The 8477-nt window shown below is 33.5% G+C and overlaps 1 long non-coding RNA gene across 1 annotated transcript; it reads left to right on the top strand.

The window, feature by feature from the left end:
* Positions 1-234: 234 nt before the first annotated feature.
* Positions 235-5569, top strand: LOC138694292 (uncharacterized). Its single transcript, XR_011330883.1, has 4 exons — positions 235-670; positions 2120-2237; positions 2693-2822; positions 3919-5569. It is a non-coding gene; the product is annotated as an uncharacterized lncRNA (long non-coding RNA).
* Positions 5570-8477: the final 2908 nt, after the last annotated feature.

The raw sequence follows: 8477 nt of genomic DNA on the forward strand, positions 1-8477 counted from the left end.
ATAATCTCGTAAGCAGGAAATAATCGATTTAGACCGACCAGACCGGTTCAGAGTTCGTGTCTCGTGATGGTGTTGGTCGTTGTGCCATCTGTTGACGATTATTGAACTACATCAAGCCGGCCTCGACTGCAAACCCTAAAGCCTATATAAAAGAGCTATCTGTTAGTATATATGATCTAGGGTTTAACTCAAATGATAGATGTTGGGTGCTCATAGATGTTCCATAGTTTGCCGCATGTGGTCAGGACAGCGCTGGCTGTATTTCGATCACAGAGTTTGTAAAATTAGCAGTACAAAACTCTTTGGTTTCGAAAGTACTTTGGTTATAAGTTTTGCCTATATGACAGTTTTAAACAGATATTATTAATATCCATTATTTGCAGAATGTGTCAGTTTTATAATATTCGGATTATTATTACTATTACTATATAGCTAATTTGCATTTTCATTCGAGGACAAAGTAGCCATATTAGTGTACTGTGTATGACCTATTAACCTCATTTGTTCAGTTGATCAATTGTTGGATGTTGGCATTCCTATTCTGTTTAAATCTTGTATAAATTATGGAATGGACGAACATGGCTGCTTAAGGAAGAAATTTGAACAGATCGAGTTAATTGAGAAGTTACTGGTGCTTTCCTGCAACAAGAAATAATTCGCAACGTTAAAGGTAAGAAAGAAATATGTTTGAGATTACATCTACACGGTTCAACTTTTCTTTCAACTTCACACATTCAAGCAATGCCAGCAAGATTGGTATTTAATAATAACGGAAGTGCACACAATGTGCAGGATAATATATTATTTTAGCTTTCGCTGATGTAGAACTTGGTCAGTGAAACTATAATCGGTCTTTACACTCCATCACATGGTATTTTGTTATTTTAATATTAATATGGCGTACCTTGTAGATAGAAAATCTTAATGTATCTTAATTCAACATGCGCTTTAAACTTGATTCTTTCAATATTCTTCCCAGACTGCGTGCGTACGAGCATGAAAAACTGAACCGTGTAGATGCAGCTTAACTGCACCGTCATGTTTTCTAATTTAAACTGAACGCTATACTGGAGAATTAGCACGGTCACTTTGAACCGTGCCGTTACTTTTACCACCAAATTTAAGTAAATACACAATGTCACCAACATAAGAACATGACGTTGGTGTGTGGCGTAGTTGGCGGGAGAAATTTTTTCTCTCTCTGTCTACCTCCTTCGTTCTGAACATTATTGAGAGATAGCACCACTGTTAGCGACAATGTGTATTTGCGTAAATATTGCGAGTAAATTATGACGAGTGCCTTAAATGAGAGGCTCGGGACAGAAACAGTTTTGCTGCAGCTCATGCGCGGACCTCTCATGCAGTGGGAGCGTGATCCTTACTTGAATTTATTTTTGCGTGTACTTGCAGATTAAATGATTGAGATCCCTTCTTGCTCCGGTTACAGGCCTTGCATTTACGAAGGTTATGTTAGGTTAGCTTAGATTAGCTTAGCTTAGGTTCGGTTAGATTAGCTTTGGTTAGGTTAGATTAGTTTTGGTTAGGTTAGCTTAGCTTTGGTTATGTTAGGTTAGGTTAGCTTTGGTTAGGTTAGGTTAGGTTAGCTTTGGTTAGGTTAGGTTAGGTTAGCTTTGGTTAGGTTAGCTTGATTTAATTCGTCCATGTAGTAGTTAAAATTATATAATATTACAGTTTTTGATTCGTAATATTGTTAAAAAATAATAGGCCTATAATGAAAGCGGTGAATAATTTCAAGGTCCTTAAATTTTTTTTTCGTAAAAGGCTAGGTATTTTTCTATAGGCCAGAAATAAAACAGCAACGCCGTCATAATTACGTACTTTACGCTTTGGCGAACATTAACCGGAAATTTACTTTCCGTCATTTTAATTGTATTCCATGAAACACACCTTTTTTTCCTGTTAATTTCCTTGTGATAACCTAGTTTATTATCTTATTACATCTTCATTTTCTTTTAATGCATTCAAAAAACCGCCGTTGTACTACATAAAACCTTGAACTTGACTAATGGAGTGAATTATTTAAGAATATAGTCGCGAATTTGACTACCACCATTTCGATTATATTTTGTTTGATACTGAGATCTATAATTGTTTTCAGGGATAAACTTCAGAACGCGATTACCTTCCTTCTACCACTACCACATGAAGAACTGACTTCTGTGTTGAATTACAACAGTGTATTAGGCCTAATTGCAATTACGCCAAGAGCTTTAAAGGTAAGCTAACAGAGTTAATATACACTTTGGGTATGAACGAACATCTTATTTTTGTATATAGCTAAGTTAAGTTGGTCAGACATCTTAAAATTCGTGGGACAGAATCTGATATGACTAAATATGTTGTTCCCGGTGTAATTCTTTACAGTTGCGTTACCAAAGGATGGCGGGGTACTTTAGCTTGGTAACGCAATAGTAAAGAAGTGTTGTTCCCGAAAAAAGATATTTTAGAAATTGGACTTTACAGTTAACAGTAGTACCTTTACTGGAATAATTTTGATAAAATAAAAAGAGTTAAATTGCCGGAGATATTTATTATTTTTATAGACTCGTGGATAGAATTCTTCCAGGAATATTTCACAAACGTTGATTATACTGCAATCCTTCAATTGTTCTATGAAATGTAGTGTTATTAATGCATTATATGATAGTAGGCTACTGCTGGTTTGTTTCAGTTAATAGAAAGACAAATAGCGGAGTTTTACACTGTGAATGTGCTGCAGTGTACTGTCAGAAATCGGATAGTAATGAGAAGACCTGGTTATTCCTGTTTCCTGCGCCAAGTAATGCAGCACAGCTTAAAAGGTAAGCAATGGCATTGGCATAAGCTCAATGCAAAGATATCCTTATATATCATCAGTAAATAGTCAGGGTTGGTAAACTGTAGTGATTTTTAAACTTAAGTGAGAATTATTTGTCAAATTCATATTTGTTTATTAAAATGAGTTTTTGCCTTCTTTTGTAATTCATTTAAACTTAATTTGTGCATTAGTTCCTACATAATTGTGTATTTTGTTAATGTGTTATTTTAAGTACAGTAATTAACAACATCGCTTCAAAAATAATTTACTATGTTTACACATAGGCCTCATTATAAATACATGAAGAGTTACAGCACTAATAACCTGCACTTAATGATAATAATAATAATTAGCTTAGACTTAGGCAAGATATTATGCTCAGTTTGTTATTCATTAGAAAAGAATTCAACTATTTAGGGAGATTAATATTTACAAATAAAGTTATCAGAAGAGCTTAGCATTGTGTGTTTTCAGAATAAATACGTAGTCCATTTGGCATTGTGCAACTTTTACTTTGAATATTGTTATGAGCTATAACTATTCATTTCAACCCTCAGCATCATACTGTGCATTAGTTAGGTGGTGATTCCGAAAGTAGGCTCTACTTGACTACCTGTACCATGTGTTCTGTTGCTCCTTAATTAGGAGTTGGGAAAAGACATATGAGAAGCAAACTTTCAAAACCTGTCCATTTCTTCAGAAAATGCTAGAATTATATGTCTGTAATAAACAAAGATTTTTCTGTGGTGAAATTTTATATGAATTCATAGGAAGAAAAATATATTTCACCATAGAAAATATTTTGTTCATTGCAGAGATGCAAGTTTGCTACTCATATATATTGCTAATAGTTTTAAGAAGCAGCAGAACAGTCATATGTAAAAAGTTTATTTTATTTTTTTTTCAGGAAGTTAATTTCTCATCTTAATCATGTTAGGTGCATATAATTTTAATCTGTGATTTAAGTAGTAACAATTATTTGATATAAATAAATTTAAAATTATTTTATTTACATCATGATTAAATCATTAATTTAAATTAATACCAACCCTGGTTTGTGTATTTTTTTAAAGATAATAATAGAATTTTGATTGTAACAGGTACCACATGTGGGCAGCTGTGGCAGAAAATCCTCATCCTTACAGAAGGGCCTATATATGTGCAAGCCATTTTCGCAGTAATCAGTATAACGGTGACTTCAGATATAACTTACTAAGAGGGGCCATTCCATCAAGGGATGCTTGGTATCCCACTCAAGAACTACGACCCACTTCATCACCAGCCTACTTACATGAACCTTTTTCACCACCTAACATAATTGCTTCATTCATTGCACTTCACTGTGGCATCAATTTGAACCTGTATTCTCTTTCATTGAGTGATTCATTCATTGTCTTTATCTTTTAACAAAATTGTGTTTAATTTTGTTGACAAGTGTATGGTAATGGACTTCATTCATTATTATTATTATTATTGTTATTATTATTATTATTATTATTATTATTATTATTATTATTATTATTATTATTAAAGGTAAAAGGTAAAGGTATCCCCGTAACATGCCAAGAAGGCATTTTGGGGGCATGGAGGTAGAGGCCCATGCTTTCCACGACCTCGGTACTAGAATGAATTATTATTATTATTATTATTATTATTATTATTATTATTATTATTATTATTATTATTATTATTATCGCGGCCGGGTAGCTCAGTTGGTAGAGCAGCTGGCTACGGACTGGAAGGTCCGGGGTTCGATCCCAGGTGGTGACAGGATTTTTTCTCGTTACCAAACTTTCAGAACGGCCCTGAGGTTTACTCAGCCTCCTATAAAATTGAGTACCGGGTCTTTCCCGGGGGTAAAAGGCGGTCAGAGCGTGGTGCCGACCACACCACCTCATTCTAGTGCCGAGGTCATGGAAAGCATGGGGCTCTACCTCCATGCCCCCCAAGTGCCTTCATGGCATGTTACGGGGATACCTTTACCTTTTTTTTTATTATTATTATCATTGTTATCTCATTTCGTTTAATGTGTTGATTTCTCCAGTTAATTGAAGGAAAATAAGGGGAATTCATTCATTCATCTGAAAAAAAAAAGTAGAGTACTTGACTTCTACATTATGAGCAATATAATTTTTGTAATATATAGGGCAATGATAAATCTAACGATCTTTAAGATCCTAAGTTAACATTACATAGTAATATAAATACAAATAATAATTACTAGTACAATGAGCATTTCACTTGTGTCATCTATAGGGCATAGGAGGGAGTCCAGTGGCAGCGATACGAATCTGCAGCTTCTGCAACTGGTGAGATTTGGGTGCATTATTTAGAATGTTTAGAGAGTAAATATGTTGTTGTTTTCTAATGTCAGGCGTTTGACAAAGTCATTTGACCTCTTGCACTCCAATAATTTTGAAAGATATTATCATGACCAGAGTAAATATGTTGATGTTTTCTAATGCCAGGCATTTGACAATAAAGTCATTTGATCTCTTGCACTCCAGTATTTTTCAAAATTATTGTCATGGTAAGCCACTGAAGCACAGATTTTGAGGTGTTTTTATTAAAAGTCTAAGTTAATTTTATGTCTGTTGTAGACAAATAGTTTTCTTTGTATTCTTTATCAGTGGTGATTATTGATTACTTAGATTTTTAATATCCATATATTAAACTAATGGCAGTTACTTTTAAAAATAGATGTTCAGCTCTGCCGGTGTAAAACAAATAAAGTGGTGTTTTATAAATGTTTATGAACGTGCGTTGTACTATGTCACAGCAAAACATCTTATGACTATTTTCAAGCTAATGTTTGACATAAAAAAATTAAGAGCGAATTATAATTATATAACTGACCAATAATAACTTTGAAGTCAATATTCCAAAGTCAATCTTTGTTTTTATCTTCCAATACATGATACATAACATTATTTAAAAATAGTGCTTAAGGTGTTTTGGAGAGAAGTATCCTATCCTATTCGCATCCTGTATCTCAATTACATATTTTATCTAGAAGATGCAAAAACTTTTATTAGTCAAATTTGATAAATTAATTTAATAAAAGGGTTAAATGACGGTGTTAAGAGAGGGAGTGTGTTAATGGTTTTCAGTTTCATGTTCAACCATTATATTTATATTCACATGTTAAAACAAAAATGTGATATAAATATTGTGGTTAAATATGTTATTTAAACTGATAAACCATTACACATTCCTTTGGCGATATGAAAAATACCAGTATGTGTTGGTATAATAGGTATCTGCAGTACCGATCGTGCTCTGTTGGCATAACGGATACCTGTAATACCGATCGTGCCGTGTAACAAGGGATGTAGTTCCGCATTCTGCCGCTATGTGTAACGAGATGTAGTTCCGATGTTTTGCCGCCAAGTGTCTCGACGTCGTGTCAATAGCGTGTCGAAGGTAATGCATTGAGTTGGGGGTCTTTCTATTTATTTGTCTATGATTACTAGTGTAAATTAATTTCACAGTTATTTCTGGTCTTACCTGAATAGGTCGGCTTTGTCGTTATATTGGCCGTGTCTATCGCTTAACTTCAGCGTACTGATCTTCCATGCAAGCGGCCAGGTTTCGATCCGCAGCTAGGTCGTGATTGATGGAATTTATGGTGGACAAAGCATACGTTTCAGAGGGGATTTGTAGAGTACTTCCAGTTCCGTCTACATTCAATCAGTGGCAATTTCTCTATGAAGGATATGAGGATGATCCTACAGTTTAATTTCGTGCCTCTGAGGATAGAAAATATATGTTAACATTTTTTTATAACCGATTTTGATTTTCAGTGAGTCCCGACGTATTAATTTCCTTTAAGCTTCCACTTTCTGTCGTGAGTTGTCGCCACTACACACCTCAGAAATAATTTTCGAGGAGCCATCCAAATATCTTACAGCAAACGGTATTTCTAACAGTAAAGTTAGTGGACAGGGGAGGGTGCGGAGGGCGGGGTATGGCTTGAGTTTGAGAATATGAACGACCCTTATTTCTGGGTGATGGAGACCCTGTCAGAGACTACAATTTTCAAGTACCCTTATCGCCTCCTTAAATGCAGTTCATTGGTAATTTTAAAAGAATAGAATAAACGAAATAATAAATGTTTCAAAATGATATAATATAAAAAACAAAATTACATAAAGATAAATAAAATAAGCTATAATAACTACAAAAATTAACAGGACTTTCAGATGACAGGATAGCCGAAAGAATATCTGAAGTTATATTTGATCATTTAAAAGAATTTAACTGTAGCAAGAAATTAATTGCGCAACGACGGAACATCGGTAAATATCAGGCAGTACAATGGCTTAGGAGCCATCTTCACAACTAAAATGGGAGGAGAATTGAACTTCACTACTAATAAATTGCCAGTTACAGAATGTTGAGTCAAAGACTAACATAGATCTACTTGTATTAATTTTGCATGCTCTAATATATTATTATTATTATTATTATTATTATTACTAATATTGTATTATTATTAATTATTAATTTCTGTCTTGGTCATCAGTTGTCAATCTCATATCCTACATACAAATAATATCACGAATCGCCACTGCATTCAATCAGTATTCTCGCCCTTCCACTCTTTGAATTTATCATCTACAATAGTAAAAATGACCTCGTAAAGCCGAGCCAACCAATCCATTATATTGATAATTTTCGACTGCCTAAGTAATATAAATGAAGGGTTGATAGCAAAAACCAGACAACTCCAAAATATTAATTTTTCAGAAAACGAAAAAAACTGTCTCTCACGTTTCTCATAGGCCTATAATAAAATAATTTGAAATATTTTACATAGGTATCTCATATATGCATTAACTTTGGTAAAAACTTTTATTGTTCTCCTTTATATGGCTTCTTGAGAGAGAGAAAAAAAAAGAAAACATTTGGACATATCCAGCTTTTGCAGAAAATTTTATATGTACACAAATTAAACAACTGTATCAACATACAAATAAATACTTTGTAATGATTTGCTGAACAAGAAAAACAATACTATGTTTATATTTTTCTCTTTATAAATTTGTGTCCTTCAGTCTTTGAATTCTTGCCACGTCATGTATATAAAATCCCGAAAAATAATTATTCTAATAACAACACAAACTATGCTCAATCAAAAATTATTATTATTATTATTATTATTATTATTATTATTATTATTATAGCTGTTTCCACTCATCACACCCACTGCTATTGTCATCTTCTGCCACCTCAACATTCTCCTCATTCTGATGACTTGCTTCTTTTTTGGATCCGATTGATTTTGATGATCATTCATTTGCAAAATGAAATAAAAGAAGATAATACTACTGTCATTTTCATGATATTTTCTAACAAGAAGCGGATACATTTGTGATTTATCCGTCTTCTGCTAGAAAGACATTGGACTAATCCGCTTTTTGTAGAAACGCTATATTTTCAAACACTCATTTCAATGGCACAATCCGGTTCTTGTAGACACTTGTTATGTCAATAGATGCTGCTTGAAATGAAGTGGAGAGAACTGTACTATGCTCAGAATTGGAATTTTTGGACTTGTCCGGTTTTTGCTATCAACCCTTCAAATATTCCAGTAGAGTCAAAAAACAACCGAACATGTGTAGATAACTTTGTTGCAGATGACATATAAACATTTACA

This window comes from Periplaneta americana, chromosome 2, assembly GCF_040183065.1.
Source record: "Periplaneta americana isolate PAMFEO1 chromosome 2, P.americana_PAMFEO1_priV1, whole genome shotgun sequence".
In the NCBI taxonomy this organism is placed as follows: domain Eukaryota; kingdom Metazoa; phylum Arthropoda; class Insecta; order Blattodea; family Blattidae; genus Periplaneta; species Periplaneta americana.